Source organism: Anopheles maculipalpis, chromosome 2RL (genome assembly GCF_943734695.1).
Source record: "Anopheles maculipalpis chromosome 2RL, idAnoMacuDA_375_x, whole genome shotgun sequence".
In the NCBI taxonomy this organism is placed as follows: Eukaryota; Metazoa; Arthropoda; class Insecta; order Diptera; family Culicidae; genus Anopheles; species Anopheles maculipalpis.
Window position 1 is genome coordinate 77,578,761 of NC_064871.1, and position 19,765 is coordinate 77,598,525.

The following is a 19,765-nucleotide window of genomic DNA, read 5'->3' on the forward strand; positions in this document are numbered from 1 at the left end:
AATCAGGCTGTAATAATGGAGGATTAGGATTTTTACGTTAGTTTATTTGAATAACTTCAAACGATCTAGGGAGGCTTTTAGCTGATTAGAGATTGTACATGAGTGGTGCATAAAATCTGATTTAGTTTTGCTTGTTTATGGTGCCGAATCGAGCTTACTAATACAAAGTAGCGACTGGAAAAGCGAAAAAGCCCGCTTTAACGTGAAGCGTAATCGTTCTTTGACGTGAAATGTAATACCATTTTGTATGAAATTCGAAAGTAAATTTAAGCTTTTTGCTTTTAAAACATGTTTCAAATTACGCTCCTCCTACCGCAGCCTTGCTAATTGTAATATTCAAACACTTCTATCCAATTGTTGCTATCAAGATAAAATGCATAAAATGTTTTAGTGAACTAATATTTGAAATTTTCTACTACAAAACGACACTGGACAACGCTAGGAGTAAATACTATAAATTAAAGTAATTAGGGGCGGTAAGATGGTAAGGCGAGGATGGAGACGCCAATCTTTAAGCAGTTCAAATCTCATCCGAGGGGTTCAGACAACATGATTATTTTTATTGACTTTTGATTAATATGATGTAGTTTTTAGTATTACAGTTCGACACCGTATGCTAAGCATTTGCTTAGTTACAATTTGTTCAAAACTCTTACTTTCTTGCTTATCAGGCGCTACAAACGCTTTGCGGTCTTGGCCTGCCGCAGCAGAGTCCGGAACCGCTCACGATCCCGCGCCGTTGTCCGCCAATCCGTTATCCCGGTCTTGATGACGGATGATTCCACCTCAATCCATCTTCCCACCTCAATCTGGCTTCTCTGTCCGTGTCGACGGCCTAAAAGAACTTTCTGAGCCATGCGTATAACATGGCCAGCCCATCGGAGCCTGGCGAACCTAATTCGCTGCACGACGGTGAGGTCGTCATGCAGTTCGTACAGCTCGTCGTTGTAGCGGCTCCTCCATACATACGGGGCCAACGATCGAGAGGAAGATGCTCCCTCTCGAACGGGGCTAAGCGAGTTTTGTCTGTTTTGGACAGGGTCCATATCTCAGAGGCGTGTACTGTACTGGTGAGTACTGGGACTGTAAAGGTACGATACAGTCCCAGCTTCGACCGTCGCGGCAGGTTTTTTGAGGTGAGGCCAGCATCCTAGCGCGCAACGTCTCTAAAAAGTCTCTCCGTCTGTTCAAAAGTCTAGCAAATGTAAAATTACAGCTAAAATCGTAGTGATCGGTTGCTCAGCCACCGGTTCAGATCTTCTTGCTATATTTACTGACTGACCAAGGTGAAGAAGATAGCGCTTCGATAGTGCTAGAACCCATGGAAAGCTGACCTTGGTCTTGTTGCTGGCCAAGTTTTTCTTTTGTTAAGGGATTTGGGTTGTTTTGGGTGGGTTGAGGCTACTGTTAATTTGAGACAAAAATAAGTCTGAAATGAGTCTCTTAAAATAGGGGTTTATAGATTGATTATTTTGTTAATTTTTTGTCTCTTAAATTTGTTATTGGCATGCTATTCTTTAAGGCCTTATACTGGAGGGATTTCTATAGTCGCGCCGAGGAAAAAGCCTTTTGTGAGTCGTGTAGAGAAGGATTTTAGTAGATCACAGCTTCATACATGAGAAACTCAGTCTTCTGAGGTGTATCGAACTATCAGAAATTGCCAAACCTTTTAGGTTGCTCATTATTGTAAGCAAATCATGTTAATGCCGACCGCCCCTGCAACTTAGACTTATAATGAAGTATGTTAGAGTAGGATTTGTCGGAAAAGATGGCTCTTATCAGCCGATAAGTTAAACCAAAACAAAAAGCTGTCCTAATTTATGATGGCTTTATTGGTAGATAAAATTACCAACTGAGTTTAATGAAACTTTATTATCTTCATCAAAGTTATACGGCATTTAATTGATTGTGTCCATATTTTAGTGGCTGTGAAAGTTACAGCCACCTCGTGCCTATCCATGCCCATGAATTCATAGCGCCATTTTTACGAAATTTCGCTCCATCAGTGTAGCAGGTGTTTCTTAATAGCCCATCCCAGCCCAACCGAGTTCCACCGCACCACGGTTAACCGATTTTCGCAAACAACTCATTTCGCCTACCCTCCGGGACGTTTAATGTGACCGTGCTAAAAAGTTACCACCCCGGGTTGTGTAGTTTATGCATCTCCAGCCAGTGGGGCCTGGGTTGGATGGTAGCCTAGCGCTAGCCAGATGAAACCGTCCTAATCATCCGTTTATTGGTGGGCCACCTACGGCACCACAGTTCCAGCCGTTGCGTTAACCATTTCCGGCGTAAAGACGCACACACAAACACCAACCGAAGCTGCCGTAATTAACGACAATTCTATGAACAATAAATTTGACATCATTAGGCCTTGCGGGTGATCGGGTATTGGGTCGCGAAAAAACCAACGAGAAACACACTTGGGGACCATTTGGGGTCGCACACCGTACGGTGCGTACGGTGCGCTCTGCCCTTGCGCACTCGGTTGTGGTTGTTTGGGTTGGTGTGGTTAAGGCATTTGGGTTGTGTCTTTATCGGAATTGGCTGTCGCTTGCGCTTCGTCGAGTGATTTTGGTTGCGGTTAGTTAGGGTTAGCTATGACTATGTTGCTCGAGAGTGTCTTCAAGGTGTGTTGCATGGGTCAATAAATCTTGATCGGTATAGTTTATTTTTCATATTTATTACTATACTATCCGAAATTAATTCCATAGCTATATTACTCTTTTTGTTCTGAGAGTGAGTGAAGAAAGGTCCATATTTTTTCTCATTTTGCCGAGAATTGGAGAGAAATAAATATGAAAGTTCAATGTTTTTGAAATAAAAAAATAAGTCCGAAACTTATTTGATGGTGGAAATTAAAAATTTGGAAGAATTTAAAACAACAAAGTTGAAGTACTTTATAATGAAAAAATGAATTCGCTCGTTTATTCGTTTATTTTGCATAGGACCACAACGTTTAGAACATCGATGAGAACAAAATAACAAATTTGTTGAAAAACCCGATGGTCTTGATGATTTGTTAAATTAAGTATGGTATTGAGAAGCAAAATTATTGATTTGATTTGCATTTGTAAATATTGCTTAATGAGTAGGTAATTTTATATTTTAATTTACAGATTATGTTGAATTTCAACTTTACAAATTATTTTTACGACTGCTCTCCCAATAAGTCCAAGCTGAGTTTCAATAGTCTTCAACTCGATGTTACAATGGAAACAATTTCTATATCCATTGGGCCCAATAAACATAACCAGTAAACGTTTTACTCCCAACGCCATTTTTTAATAAATAAAAGAACCGTAAATGGAAACACAAATCGTCTGTGTGGATGTTTATGACGAAAAATTCCTGCATTACAAACGATGATTCCGGTGAACATTAACGTGAATATGGAAACTTAATACGATCGTCAACGTGTAAACTGTTGTCATTAATGTGCCCACGTTTCACCCGAAAATGAGCACAAATTAATACGTTTGCAGCAACACGGTTAGGCCGTTCTATCAAAATTGAACTAAAAAAGTTGTTTGCCGATAACTACAACTGTTCTTGGAACTATCGAACTCAATAAACGCTATGCTTGCTGTGCAAAATGCATACATTTGGGCGATTTTAACAATAATTTATGTTGTAACAAAAGTGTATATTATGCGTAGTTTTAGTGATATTGACAACTGCTGAAAAATGTTTTTGATTGTTCCATGGTGCACAGCAGTTCAGTATTTAAATACATTTTAAGCCAAACGCCGTTATTGCACCATTTGCCAAGCATGTCAATCGTTTTTTCCCAACCCAATTCAATGTCGCGATAAGTGTATTATCGCCTAAGCTCGCTCAATAAAATACCGAGCTAAATTGCACATTTCAGAAGATATTGCTGCACTTCAATAACGTTGCAAGTTAAAATTAATATTTTGCAACGCTTTCATTACGTTCCGGGCGCATCTTAACCTCCGGTGGGACACTGTGGAAAGCTGTTGGAACGTTTCTTGGCGCTGTGCCGTACCCATCACCTAATGAAATTACTCGTGCCATCGCAGTGAATGGCACGGAATTGCATCGCAAAAACCGGTGACCTTCTACGGTGCAGCTTTGGTTTACGCGTAATCTACTTCACCACCAAGTTATCATGACACGGTACCGACAGCTTGTAAAACGATTGAACCACTATCACCAGCAGCAGTAGTAGCAGTACGGTGCACCGAGGGAAAACCGATCTTGTGTTGTGGAAAAGTTTTTCACCTCTTCCTTCCCGAAGCCAGCAGCATTGTAATTACGCAACACCAACACTGTTGCTCGGTGTGACCAAGGGCAGTGGCGCGGAGCCAACCGAGACAGTATCTGATCGGGAAACCACAAATCCATTATCGAGATCTTGAAGTGTGTGTGTGTGCCCCGGTATCTCGTGCCTCCGTGTCAGGTTACTCCGGTGGCAACACGGCGTAAACTATGCTGCAATCTTTTGCTGATGGTAGCATCCGTTCGAAGGTTGGATAAATTTTGAAATCAATTACATCAACTTTTGTGTCACTCGTTGCAATCGGTATCGAGCTGGCTTTGTGTTTTAACCTTCCGCTGTCCGCTGTTGCTCGATATCCACCAATCTCAGCAGAGTTGAGGACGATTTTCATCGATTGCAGTTTACAAGTTTCAGTTTCATTTTGCGCAAAACAGTGCTATTCATCCGATTCCCGGTGTTCCGGTATCTGCGATTGCTACAGCTGTAGCTCGTTTTCTCCCATCCCAACTTCGCTTACTTAACGATGGTTGGTGCATGGTACGGTGTGTAGTGCCGCTTTCTTTTACAGCGTCGAGGCGATATAAGTAATTCAATTCTCTGTCCATTCGGGCCGGTCTGAAGTGGAAGCAAAAGTTTTCTCTCCGAAGGTCGGAGGGAGTTCAGCCACCAAACAGATCGTGCTGACTACCGGAAGCAGCCTGGTGGTGCTGTGTATGGGTGTGCAGTGCTTAAATGGAAGATTTATACCGATTGGTTCCTAGTTGAAGTTGGATGGGGCTGATGGGCTGTCGGGATTAGGATAGTCTCAAAAGCGGAAACCAATAATGCCTGATAGGTAATGTCGTGAAGGTAAAATAGCTTTCGGTATGGGAACTAAAGTGCTTTCTTCTACAATTTACCTAACAAGTAGCGAAAGCAGAGTTTGAAAGTAGTTGCAAATTAATAAAAGTCCACCCAGGATGTCGATGAGTGGCGTAATCGGATACAGACGGGTATGGGAATCGGGGTTGAGAGTTTTTGCTGGATTGTAGCCTTTTGTTGTTAACACTTTACACGTCAAACTAGTGTCAAATAAATGTCATTTACTTTTCTCGTGTGCGGTAACAGATTTAAGTTGGTGATAAACTTATTGGGTCTAAATTATTGAATAGCTAATTATTTTTAATGACTTTGGCTAACAATTAAAGTATATTGGAATAAAGAATCAATGAGGAATAGACTATCAAGTGAAGGGTTTGTGTGTACATGATTTTAATGTTGAAAAAACTGATTTAAAATTTCAAACATTCAACGAAAAATTGTAAGTAGTGAATAGAATAGTCCTCACTACCGGGGAACGGTTAGGATGGGATTTAGATGCCGATCCTTCCGCTAGAAGACCGGTGCCGTTTTAGTCCATCAGCATGTTGGCCCAGTAAAAAATATACTTTACGCTTATTTATAAAAAATGATTGTTATTGATTGTTGCTTGTATATTTTCATGTTTATTCTTGTTTATTCTAAACTTAAAAATTTTTTTTGGAATTATTTTTGATAAGAAATTAAAATTAAAGGACCTCAATTGTTGCAACGGCTCCAATCCAGGTAAAAAGCCGAATCATGACTTAGCTTTCTATCGGCTGAAGCATATATTGGTGTGGTCTGTCTTATACCTTCCAACAACTGCCCAGTATCTAAGATACAGGATATCTCTAAAAAAACAATCAAAACTTTGACAAGGGTACAATAATGTTAAGTTTTCAAGCAAAACATTCAAACTACAAACACTAAAGTAATTTTTGATCTGCAAAACAGTGACAATAATTTGTGCAATTTATATTTTGTATTCTGTTATCAACAGAGTATTGTATATGGATCAGTTTTCCCGCAGATTCAGAAGCAGCCACCATTTTGCAACAGCAGGAGGCGCCCAGTACTTTGTAATGAATCTTCGATTTAAGTTAGATAACATGCGATGATTAAAAATTATTCTAAAATCGCTTTTTTGTTTTTAAGGAAAAACCTGGACGTAATGATTTCGAGGCATTTCATCTTCAATAAGTATGAAAAAGAATAAAAGTATCAAAAGAAAGCTGTAGTATAGAGTTATTAATAACTAAACACATGCTCCCATTATATAATTATGAACAAATCTAAGACAAATTTATAGCATACAACTAAAGGAAACACATAATCGAGCATGAGCGGAGTAAGACAAAGAATAAAAAACTATGAGGAAATGTCGTGATAAAATTTTACAATATCATCTCAAGAAGAGCTGAGAATACGACACCAAGACGTAATACTTAAACTAAAACTAAAATGAAATAAATGAAGGAAATGTACATTCCATTTAATGTAAAATAGTTGTACACTATATGCACTGCACTTGCTCTGCTGTTTTGAGCCTATTATTAAACATAAATACCATTGTTTGAGCAATAGATGATGCAATCACAATATTGTTCTTGTAGCGAAGAAAACAGCAAAAATAATTCATTGGTAAATATGGTGTGAGTTTGATGAGAAATGAGGTGGAACACTGTATATAAAGATACTTTAACAGAAACGAATAACAAAAAATGCATTATCCCTCAAAACAAGCGCCTTAATGTCTGCAAAGTACTGTACATTACATGCAGAGGTTCGTTTTTATTTTGAATATCATGAGAGATAAATTTTTATTTTTCGTTCAAGTGTCTTATTAAACGTCAAGCTAAAGTTTGTATTTGCTATCTTGTTTTTACTATCCGAATTATAGGAAAAACTTCTTTCATTGTTACGTAAGAACAAAAGCCGGAACATATCTTCAGTAAATTACTACTTTCAGTAAGTTTACCAGCAAGCTTACCTCGAATCATAAACTGAACCGTGAATAATTACGATTGCAACTGTGAATAGTTTGTCCAACTGTACCTCGCACTGTTATGTGGCTTAATTCTGAGCAGCTGTGTATAATGTTGCAACTACCTTTCCATCGTTCTTTTTGTACATCTTTACGTCACGATTCGGAACCGAAGTGAATATCTGCTATATCCTTACACTTTTTTTTCCCCTGTACATTTTATGGTTGCTTTTCCTACCGTCAAGTTGATGATGAGTCATTTCAGTTCTGTACCCGACACAGGAAACACTTGCAGCAATACGTGCAAGAAGTTTTCCTTCTGTGCTCTCGCCGAGCAAAGAGGAAGCTGTTCGCAACTCTTTGGCACTGTAAATGGGGCGGTTTGTTTTTCCTGAAGCCAGGAAGGATGGAGAGTGAAGAAGATACGCACAAAGGTGTGTGTTGTGTGTTGTTTTTTTTTTGCATTTTTGTCCTCAAGCAGCGAGATTCAGCGTGACTATCATCGCGTCGTTGGCTTAGCCGAGAAGTAAAAGGTACCAGAATGCCTTACTTTGTTGTTTATTATCACGACCACGTGATGATGGTGGCGGGCGGGCTGGTAGAATGGTGGGACGGGAAAAGCGCGGTTAAGTTGAGCAGCTTTTTAAAATCACCTGCCGGGGTAATTTGATGAGCAGGGTGTCGTGCTTGACAATGGGGCAGATTGCATCCCGGGTTTCGCTGGCAGCGGAAACTTGAGTTAATAAAGTGCTACTTTGAAGTGACATGGCGCGTAGAGGGAAGAAAACAACGGCAAGCGGTGGTTATTTTTTTATGAAAATATCAGAAACGGTTACGATGAACCAGAAAGAGGAAGCATTCCGTTGTATCTAGAACGATTTATGGAAGAGTTGTACGAGAAAAAAAATCTTTCTAAACATTAAGTCAATTTTAGTTTATTAAAGTTGAAGCATGTGCATTTAATGAAAAGCATAGAAAAAACATATTTGTCGTAATGTAATTTAACATTTTCGTACTCTGAACTCTGAAAAACCACTTATCGTTTTTGAAGCGAAGCGCGCGCAAATCCCATCCTCCTAACTTATCGTTTTCTCATCGCTTTGTGAGTGAGATACTCAGCACAGCTCAGCTCAGCTCAGAATTGGTTCACTACATGAAGTGAGCAACGAACGAACACCTGCTCTCATTTACTAAAAGTTGCTCGCTCTCACTATCACTCTCTGGGAGTAAGATGAGTTTTCCCATCACTTACAGCACACACACTCACTTCTCTCTATTGGTTCACACGTTTAATGCACGTGTGAACGATTTTCCCTCCAACAAGTTGTTGCTTCTTGATGTTGTCAAGCTCTCAGTGCGAGCGTATTGCGTTCGCTTGAAGAGCAAGAGAGCAAACGTTCTGATAAGAAATGATTGTGCGTGTAGGTAAATGAGTTAGTTAATGCTGGACCTCAGATAACACAGTGAAGGAATGAGAAAAGGGCCAGTGAGAGAATCGAGCGATCATCTCACCATCATGTTTCATCATGAACCGGGAAGAGAAGCTGTGTCTATAAAGCAGGTATTTCTCGGTGTTCTGGTGCGGTGGTGTGCGTTGTTCCTTTGTTGCTGCTGTTGTTATTGGACAACCCCGGGGGCTCAACATCCTGCGAGAGAATGGAAAACTCTCAGTCTTCGAGCTGCTGGCAAGCAGGACGCACACGCAAAACACCACGGTGCTGCTATTCCGGAGACCGCCATTCATTGAGTGAAGCCCCCTTGGTGGGAACAGCCGGTCATATGGTGCTGGTGTGTGCCTGTGGTTTTGAGATTCTCTAGTGGTTGGTGTGGCGTGAGTGTGAGTGGAAAAAAAGAGGTGTCAGGTGGCATTTCAATCGGTTCATAGATAATCTCCAAATTGAAGGTGTGTGTGTGTTCAATGAGTGCTTGTGTGGGAACACGAAAGTTGATCACAATCAATCGGATTGATTGACGGAGTTTTTTGGTAGGGGTTACGGGTACAACGGGCACAATGTTTCGTGTACGATTGTATCGATCGCAATGGAACATAATACGTCCGCTAGACAAGGTTGATGAGGTGTGCCTATCGACGTACATGACAGATCGCTCGATCGACGTTCGATGACACTAATCGAAGGTGGAAGCTGTATCGACGGGGCACGCTTATAATTTACCTTCCTTCACGGTCGAAAGTGATCTCCAGTGCGGGTGATGACGAGGCAATGGTTTGCTCTAATTGACACACGGCCTTTAGACGCCGGTGGGTTGTGTTCGATCGTGCTGAGTCGGAGCGGTGCAGCAACGGGAGCAATCGTGCAAAAGTGAAGTGGAGTGTAATTAATTTCTGTTCTGCTCAAGGGTTGATTTATATGGTTCCACTCATCACTTGTCCAAAACCCGCGCGAGAAATACGGACGGGCACGGATCGCTGCATCAGACAGGGCACCGTTTGCCAAAAATCTTGCAAATCCGATCTGTCACTTGCTTTTAATCGGTCGGAAGAGATGCAATTAATTCACCAGGATTGTGTTTGTGTGTGTGTATCGTTGCACGAGAAGATGTGGCGAATAGGATGAATGCAACGATTGAACGGAAAAAAAGTGTTTCTCTGCAAGATGGGATGCGCTCGCAGTCAAACGAAGCCAGTGGCTTGGGTATGAGAACGTAGACATCATTAAAATTTGTTCGAAAGGGATTTAGGCAAGTAGTACGGTGTCTGTTTGTGACAGTTTTGGGCCATACACATATCTGAACCCTGTCAGAATAATCCGGTAGAATATGGATTGCTTTCGGTTGGACGATTTATGAGGTTCAAGAAAATGGGGACCTCGCTGTTGGAGAGGAAGACGTATCGTTTGATCAAAATAAATATGGTTTGGGTTATTTTGTCTAGTAAACACGAGACACTACAATGCATTACATGATAGGTTCAGGCAGTTCTATTGCGGCATGGCGTTGGTATCAAAAAGGGGTATATTCATGGTACCTTTCTTCTGGACTAATTCTCACAGACCGAGGAATGAAGTCTCACAGACCGAGGTTCGAGTCACGTGTGGAGCTAGACTCGATGGTCTTTCTCTACTTGCTAGAACACAAGGCAGTCCAAGGGACTCTGGATTTTGGAGAGGTTTCACGTAAGCAAGACTTGACTAGCTGACCTCGCGTTTATTATGTATTGAAGGATGCCAAAGATAGCAGGGTAAGGTTCTTTTGAGGCCGTACTATTGTAGAATAATCGGAAAGTAGCTATAAAAATCTGGAAACCATTCCCTAACCAGCATTATCTATATAAAAACCATCAAGCCAAAATTGAAGGAAAGGTTTAAAATAAATCTTGTGCTAAGCAATAAGACACGTTTGCTTACGTCATAATTCTTCACCCAGAATCCAATCCCCCAACTGAAATGATTCACCTAAGAAACGTCCAGCGAGTCACACACGCATTCTGTCGTCCAAAAATGACATTACATTCAACCGTGTATTTCAATGTACACGACGACGACGGTTGGTGTGACACAGGTTTCATATGCGGCCACGGTGCTGGCGGTGGCAGGGAGCCTGCTTTTATGATTTTCTCCCACTCAATAAACCTTACACCATAGCCGCTATCGATACCGGCCATCCCGAATGCCATTTGCGTTCATAAATTGCTTTTTACACCCATAAACATAGGACCGTCCGATGAAAAACATCGATCGGCGAGCCCTTCCTGAGCGCGCCAGGAATCCTTCGTAGGGGTGGTGATAAAATGTAAATAAATAGAATATTAAAAAATAATTTACGGCCACGCGTTTGCACAGCGGGCCAGTCGCCAGTTTGCTACCGAGGTTTGCAATTTTTTGGTTTTGTTTTTGGAGATTTTCTGGTTTTTTTTTGGTTGTAAGTTTCGTTTGCTGGAAAATTCATAAAATTTGCACTCAATGTAGCGCCTTCGAGCGCGGCGAGAAAATAAGCTGGAAAATGGGGTTGGAAAATGATGGTTTTCTTCCCCCTTTTTTTGCTTTCTTTTTTGCTGTATCGACTGTCTGGTACGCACGAGTTTTTTCTGGGGTCACAGCTGGTGGTTTGTTTGGGGTGTGGTGTATTGGGTGTGAAAATTGCTGCCATATCTCGCGTTAAGAAATGGGAAAATCTGTAAAGAAAAAAGTGCCATGCTGGGGGAGACTGTTCACTGAGGGGTTGGTCATTATGGATGACACGGAAGGATGTAATTTACAGTCGGGTCACGAATATCGTTTGCTGCGTTTCGAAGATTGCGATGCATGCTGGATCAACATCTGCAGAAGTCTGCACAGGTGATGCCCAGCCGGCCGAACCACACTCGGTCAAAGTGGAATGCAAACAAATACGCACAAGCTGTACGGACGATATAACTGCTGCTTTTAAAGGTTGTTTACAAATGCATTTGCAATTTGACGCGAATTAATATTTAAAAGAACCTGTTTAAACTCCTATTACTTATTTCACAGTAATATGACAAAATGTGTAAAATTTTGCAGCATCTAACGACCAAAAGAAAAAGATAACACACCCAAAACGCCCAAAAAACTCTTCTTCAATACAGCTGCCAAAAGCAGGTAACCCGTTGAAAGCAAAACAAGACACAAACCGTGCTCGAAACTGGGAATGGTGAAAAAAAGTGTCATCGCCGTGAAAACGGGGTGAAATGGGATGATTCGATTTTCCACACCCCATACGTACTGTGACGACGCTTTCGTATACGTGATCGTAAATTATCTTTCAATCGCAGTTTCGATTTTTTTCTCACCTTCTGCCCCGACAACGATTTCCCACCCTGGCCATCGATGGCAAATGTGCACTTGCCTGTGGGACGACAGGCTTCACAGACAGGGTAGAGAAAATGGACGCCCGAGAGGGCTGGGGGTGACAGTTTTGCGAAGGAAAAATGAAACAGACAGTTGGACGCTGTGGAAAACGGTGGAAAATACAAAACGTAGGTTTTGCGCGTTGGGCGGCTCTGGATGACTAATAAATACTGACGGTGGGAAAAGTTTCTGGATAATGGGCACCACCGGTGTATCTTATATCGGTCCAGAGTTTCGGAAGATGTTCTACCAGTGTGTTAAAAAAGGAAAAAGAAAGGTGTTTGAGGTGGAAGAGGAATGCGAGGGGCGAAAGGATTTCTGTTTTAGAATAAGAGCATTTTGTTTTGATCATAAACACACAGCAGGAGCATTTTCTGTCAGGAGAGAATGGCTACGAAGTCTAAACATTGCTCTCGGATGGGACGTTTTCAATATTCATGAGTCTTGCTGTAGGTATAATAATAGAAAAAGTGATTAAATTTGCAAGACAAAATTAAACAAATAGCATTTGAATAGATAACAACGAGCAACACACAAAGTAAAAGAGGAGAAAATTTTAGAAAAACATCTAACAAAATAAGTAGACATGTCGTGAAAAATTCTTGAAACCACAGAAAACTGAAACTTAACACAAAGTAAATTAAATTTTCAGGCTCTACAATTCAACTTCAAGCAGAAGTGAACAAAGTAAAAATAAGTAATAATATTATAAAATAAGCCAGTGAAACAGTGTAAAAAGTGTTAATTGAAAAAAATGCTATCAAGTAAAACCTAAAACAAGCAAACAAAAATAGTATATTCGCCGTTTCTTAATGTTAAGCAACAATTTCAATGTGTAGTATGTTAAGTGATAAGAAAGTGTTAAAAAGTGCACACGCTCAATGTAGAGAAGATACATGAGTTGCAGCTTTATAAGTGTTACAAGAGAAGTGAGTGCAATAAAAGAATATCTTAGAACAGGAAATTGAAAGGGAAGTGTACAAGAAGAACCATCGTGCGTCACGTTGCGTCACATTAGGCATGAGTTCACGCGTCCTCGCAATCTGGAAGCAGTGGCCGTCGTTTTTTACATGTACATGGTGTGAAAAGCGTCAAGTGGTAGTCGTAAAATAGATGTGCAAACGACATCCTTTTTTTTACAAGGTGTGTGATCCATTTTCTTGATCGCATGTAAGAAGATTCGCTCGCAAAAAAGTGACCCATGTGGTGTGTGTGTCTCTAGTGTTTTGTCCCGTGTTAGTATGTGTAAATAAGTGTTGGAAAGCGTACTAGTTCACGCACGTGCATTTCAGTGAAACAAACTGTCAAAGGTGAATAGCGATATCTTTCTACACGACCGAACCAAAAAATCAAACGAACAAATGGGATGGAGATGAACCTGTTCACCGTGGTGTTCCCTGGCACCGGGTTGCCGTTTTCGATCGGTCGGAAAAAAAGAATCTTGTTGATATGAATTTCCGATTAGCATAAATTGTAAGTACATACAGAGAAAAAAAAAAACATCCATATTTCTTGACTTCCGAAGTTTGCACAGTGTTATTGGATTTGATTTTTCAGCCCATTTTGTTTGCCATCTTTTGCCAAAGAAAGAAAACCGCTAGGCACGGCCGTCGCAGGCAGCAAAATAAAAAGCAACCTTATGGTTATGCGATACCATTTCTCACCCGATACGCGCTTTAAGATCGATTTCCGGGCATTTCTATTTGAATTGCCAATCTTTTTTTATTTCTTCCCGTTTTCTATGCTTGTGTGTGTGAGTCTTTGGATAAAATCGCCATTTTCTGTTTGCTCGCTTTGTGGCGCGTAGTACTCGAGGGAAGTAAATCGCAAGATAAGATCTAAGCGCAAGTACTGAGATGGTAAACGAGAGAGTCTCTAGTGGGGCGAGCCATTTGTGCCCGGAAGAAAGCCAGTGAGGCAGCAAACGCGGTTGTTAAATAAAAGATGCAAATTTTATTCTCACTGTCTGCCTCCTCGAACCTCCGCTTGTGCCGGGTCCGGGTGAAGCAGGTTCTGCATCGGGAGGATTTAATGTTATGCGATTCGGGAAGCTGGTATTTTGTATCGGGGCAGCGTTTGGTTTGGAAGAAATCGAAAAGGAAAGAAACATACGCACACAGAATTTAGATCTTCATTCATGGCTTCCCCATCAAAGTTGGAAGAAGTTGTGCAAATCGAGAACATCTTATTATTTGTTTAGGATTTTTCATTCTTACGTTATTCTTGGAATTGATTCTGGCAAAAGGAAGTCAAAATGGAATAAAATATTAAAGAAGAAAAAAAACACTACTACGGACGGTTTATTTTTAGCCCATAGAATAAGGCTTGAAGGAGTTTCCGGGGGATGAGATCATAAAAATATGAAAGCAAATTGGAACCATCACCAGCGGGTAGTGGCAGTACCGAAACAGACAGCACCCTACGCGAGTAAGGTAACAGCAGGTTACCGCTTTAGCACACCTCGATGAGAAGTAAGAAGTGGAATATTGTTTTCACTGGTGGGAAAAATTGGGCTTCCAGCGCAATTAAGGAGCCATATTTATGATGAAGCAACACAAAGCAAGCAATTGGCCCGCGTTCGTTCGTGCCGCGCGATGGGCAGTGAAAAGGTTTTTTTTTTGGGGTCGGGAATATAATTAAAGGTAGTATATACAGGCTTAAGGATTAGCTGTGGGCGATGTTTTTTCGTTAAACATGACCTTGAATAACATTAGGTTGTCCGTGTGTTTTCTGGATTATGAAGGAATGTGTAACATTTTATCCAAAACATGAGGCGAGTAAGCATTAATGTTAAGTTGATTCAATTACCGGGCTCATACCACGGGTATTTAATTTGGAAAGTAAATAATGTATGAGTTGTATTGACAGAGAAAATGTCTAGGAAAAACTCGAGAAAAGCTGTCGTTTAAAATTGATGCTGGGTTTTATTTTTGGTTAATGCCTAATGAATACCTTTTTTAAAAGAATTAAAATTCTTAAAAGAAAACTTACGAAACAATTGAGGATATGTTAATTTAAATGCTGTAAAATAATTCAACTCTGCACAAAAATTTAACACATCACTTTTCCGTTGTTCTTGATTCTTAATGGAGTGAATGATGTACGTAAAAAAAATTTTCGTAAGCGGGTGGACGTTGAAAATATAATCAATAATTTCTAAATTATTAACGCATTTTTAAAAATCATTTTGAAAGCTGTTTCTTTTATTATGATTTAACTTTTAACTTTTAACCAATTAATCTATCCGATTCCTTTCGGTAACTATTTACAATTACGTGTATCACCATGCCGAAAGGCTGCTTTTTACGGCACAACCTCTTAGAACAGCTCAGAACACAACATTTTTCCACCCGAGGAAAATGGAAAACGGTAGCCCTGAATCGTTCAGGTGGCTTCCAGCTGTGAAAGATGGCGTCACGATGATTTTGCAATCCTTTCGCCCTCCATACTGTTAAGATTTGTTTTGAAAGGATGCAGCGTGCTACACAATACCGCTGCCGATGCCACTCGTGCTTAGGTGCATTTGAGTGATGGGTAGTTCAGTCCGGATGATAATATTTCCCGGCAGACCTGTTCGGAACTGCTTCCCATTCATGTCGAGTGCTTTTCCCGGTATTATCGAGGGGTGCTTTGCTGCTTTCTAAAAGCCATGCAGTCATGCCTGAACCCTTGAATGGAATTTCGAAGCAATGATTGTTGAGTATTGTGTGAATGAAATCTGAGAAATCGTCAAGCACACGCTGCGATACGCTTGGTGGGGAATAAAAAATAATGGAATTGAACATAAAATTCTTCATCGGCGTACTACAGTTCCTGTGCTTGACTGTGGTTGGTATTTTTCCAACGGAAAGCTGTCTTTTTACCGAGTGACGTCAGTGGAGTAGAAAACCATGTCCCGTTTGTCATGTGTTCTAGTTTCAGACCATTCCAGGCAGTACTGTGCGTTAATACCTTTTAGCCGTAGAAATTTACGACCTGCTCTAGGTTTGTTTTTCTGCAACCGCAGCAGAAGCACATTTTCAGTAACGGGGGGGGGGGGCATTTCCTATCGTACACGAGGTAAAACTAATTCCCGTAATGAGTTTGACGGCATCATGTCTTTCCCGGAGGCGCAACAGGCACATCCATCTTGTCGTAATGGCATAGTGCGAGATGTGCTGATTCATTTTGTAGTAAGTATGTCATGCGTGTAAGGGAACAGAGTACGAGGTTCGCATTGCTTGTTTGATATGGAGCTTGCTTTAACTGCTACGAGTACAGCGTGGTCGAGCTGGTTTCGTTTAAAGTTGTGTTTTGTTATTAAAAGTAAGCATTTTCTTTAAAGAATATTCGATGAGATTTTTTCTGATATTTTTCTTAATGCTAAGAAAGTCTTTCAGGTGGTTCGGTGGTAAGGATATCAACGTTGTCGGTCCCCACATGGCAGGACCGGGTCTTAAATCCCATTCAAACCAGACCGTCCCTTCTTAGTGAGGGACTTACCATCCATCTTCTATCAACAAATCTTGCTAGCCATGTACAAGCCAGCATGACTTAGTATGTTGTTTAGCTAAGTAGTAGAAGGAGGAGAAGAAGTAGAAAAAAGTAAAAATGGTATCAAATTTATCTTTTTTTTTTCAATAACAAAAGTTTGTAACATTTTATATATTTCTTAAACATAACAGACCAGTTAAGCGGTGAATGCAAAATATATAAATACAAAAGAAACAGCTGACTGAAAATTTCTTCTCAATTGTATGTGAATTGTGCTGATGAAGTTGATAAACCGCCATGAGTTTAGGTAAGGAAATGAAACTCCAGAACCTTAGACACCATCACCTTAATTTGGCAGCTTAAGACAAATCCCTTGCGAGATCCTTCCATGCACCGTTTCTGCCAGCGTTTGCCTTGAAAATGTGAGCAAGTTAATTAAAATCTCCCAACTATCATGCCACAGCGCCGTCTCGAGCAGAACGCCGTCTCGATCTTGCGTGCGTTTGCTGTGCTGAGACACCGTTTGAAAAGTTTGTAATTGTGTTCCTTCGCTGGTGGTACGCTTAGTGCAGGGTTGATTAATGGTTACCGTGTACGCAAAACGTACACACACCGTCACGCGTGCCTTCACAGGGTAAAGTTTCATTTACTGCTGTTGTCTGAACCGAGCTTTCCGCCATCTCATGCGCCATCTTATCGTGAGATTTATCGTTTTGTCCACAATGTGTCCTGCGCTGGGTATGTGTGACTGAGCACATGGCCTAGTTGGAAGTGTTTCAGCAAAGTTTGAATAGTTTTCGACAGTGGCATTTAAATTTAGAGACTGTGTTTGTGTGTATGCTTGTGTGTATGTGTTGGATGTAACGAAAGAACGAAACGGAGTATCAGTGGAGGCGCCTGGTCATTTTCGGTGGATACGATTTATGTCGTGTCATATTATGTATATGGTCAGTTATTGTTCATTGCGATTAAATGAACAAAATTCAACAGAAAATTTAAGTTGAAAAAGTCTTGAAGAAGATATATTTTGACAAGAAAAATTTAACTTAACTCAACAATAACTCTAAAAGGAAAATTCCATGTCAAAAGAACATTCCAGGCATGGTTTTCAAATGTGTTTTCAACCGATCTGAGTTTCACGCTCTTGGTTTTGTCCATATTTTGCCGGTGTATTATTTTTTTTCAAATGTTCCTTTAAGCTGTTACGTTTGTGTAATCAAAGGCAGCTCCAGCGTTTTATTTGTTCCCTTTGTTGCCAGACGCACTGAACTTCCAGCACAATCGCTTTGACTGACTGTTTTTTTTTTAATATTTTTTACGAAGTCTTGTTGCTTCGTTTATTGGACAAACACACATATACATACATACAAGGATTTTGGTGACCTTATTTTTACAGCCAGCGTCAGAGAATTTGATTTTTCGCTTGAATCACTCCTCCAGCAGCCTGAAGAAGGTGCAAACGGTAACAGAAAGCTAAATGTGAACAATCTTCCTTTCGGTAGTGTTGTTTACTTGTCGTTTTTCAAACATTCCAACGCCAACCCGAACCATACGGCTAGCGACGTGTGAAAGAAGGAAAACAAAAACAAAACAACAAAAAAATAGCTGGTTGGCAAATAATTTCCTAAACATGCCGCTATGGGTTTGCGCTGGTTTTTTTTTTTTCATTGTCGCGGAAATCCTGTTCTGTTGGCTGGGACGTGCTTGGAAATAATAAAATTGATTACCATGCGAGGTTAGGAAAAGGGCAACGAACGTACACATTCCGTACTCATGTGGAGTTTGTACTGCTTAGTGAAAAGCCAACTGGAAAGGCTAAGCGAAGGATCGCTCGGTTGAAGGTACAGTTGGGCTAGATAATAAATTCGCTTCTTTAATACCGTCCCGTGGACTTTGATGCAAAAACAAGCGCTTGTGCTATTCAATAAAGAAAGGTGCAGTCGGTTTGTTTAAAAGCTGTTAAGGATGTTCACCGTTGGGACATTAAATGAAACAAATGAGTGCTTGGCTTAACTTCTGTGCTTCGAAGTGAATTGTTTAGATGGTGTGATATTTTATGAACTTAATGGGTTTAGTGCATATAAGAAAGAAAAAGCAGGAGCATTATTTTGCTGAATTCCTGTGCAATTGAATATTTTTGCTTACGAGATTGCTTAATAAATTTGGGAAAAGCTCTTTTGAAAGGAAACTTTGTGAGATTATCAATTGATTAATAACTGGTTATTGAAATTTCAGTGGAGGTACAATCTTCCTAGTGTGATAACCCATTAACCGAACAGAACAGTGATTAAAAAAGTTTTTAAATGAATGCAAAAACGGTCAGTAGCTGCCTACTCTCCCAAATATCAATTTGGCAATAATTATTCATTTCCTTCCTTTAAAAACTTCCAATCTCTTAACGGTGTGGTGCTTACCGAACGGCAACTAATTATTATTCGCTCAACGGTTCAATGAACGGAAAAAAGAATGGTTCTTCCCGCTTTCAAAATTTACATCCATCATCGGGAAAAAGAAAGAATATAGAAGAGAAAGCACAAACAAACAAAAAAAACTGCTTGTCTCCAGCCATCTTTTGATCGGAAAAAAGGGTTACGCATAGAATCGGCTTACGTATAAATTCGACCAAATTATCACATAAATTCCAAACAAAAAGCCTCTTGTCGTTGAAGATTGAAAGTTGGTAGCAAATGATTTTCTCTAGATACTTTAACGGTTTGGCATGGGTTCTGGGTAGGAAATGTTGAAAGTTGTGGTACCCCAAAACTTTTCCCAACGCCGTACCGCATGGCCGATCGGCTCAACGCGTTCCCTGTTTCCCGGTGCCGTTAAGGTACGGTATTTCATCGCTCTGCTTCTTGCAGTAGAAAAAGGAGAGTTTTCTATAAAAGAAAACGAAAAATCCAAAGAAAATATTCCACGGGCACAGCGATAATGATGCTTGTTGGTTTGCTGGCAAGCAAAATAAGATTAATTATGTTTCTGCTCGCCGAAAGGCTCGATCCTTCCGGAACAGACAACAGTGTCGGGGCTGTTTCGGGTTGTTGAATGTTGAAAGGATTTGGAAACAATGGAAAAAAAGGGATTATAAACCAGCGAGAGAAAGATGAGGCACAAAACACAAAACAGCCGGCAGCGGGTAGGATGCAACAGGGCGGTGGCAATAGGGCGAGCTAATAATTTCGCTCGTTTTTCCGGCCTCGATGGGGTCAGCCAGTAGTTGTGATCGTTCAATTCGGCGATAGGGAAAGTGTGTATGAAACAAGGATGAAATAAATGAACCTGTTTCTAGTTCTGACGAAAATCCAAGCCCAAAAGGGATGGCAGCTTCATTTGTGTTTTTTTGTTTCTCTGCGGGTTTTGCAGGGAACAGGGATTAATATACGTTTAGCTAGTGCTTAG

At 40.5% G+C, this 19,765-nt stretch overlaps 3 protein-coding genes across 4 annotated transcripts in view; 2 read left to right on the plus strand and 1 right to left on the minus strand.

Moving 5' to 3' along the window:
- LOC126568615 (uncharacterized) overlaps nt 1-8,985 on the plus strand; it is a 383,782-nt gene extending 374,797 nt beyond the window's left edge. The window contains exon 6 of the mRNA XM_050225120.1: nt 8,971-8,985. The gene's annotated coding sequence lies outside the window, so the exon portion shown is untranslated. The remainder of the gene's footprint in view (nt 1-8,970) is intronic.
- The window catches only part of LOC126568493 (protein TEX261), a 231,306-nt gene that overhangs the window by 164,275 nt on the left and 47,266 nt on the right, over nt 1-19,765 (plus strand). The window lies entirely within an intron of this gene.
- LOC126568292 (uncharacterized) overlaps nt 1-19,765 on the minus strand; it is a 308,783-nt gene that overhangs the window by 123,839 nt on the left and 165,179 nt on the right. The window lies entirely within an intron of this gene.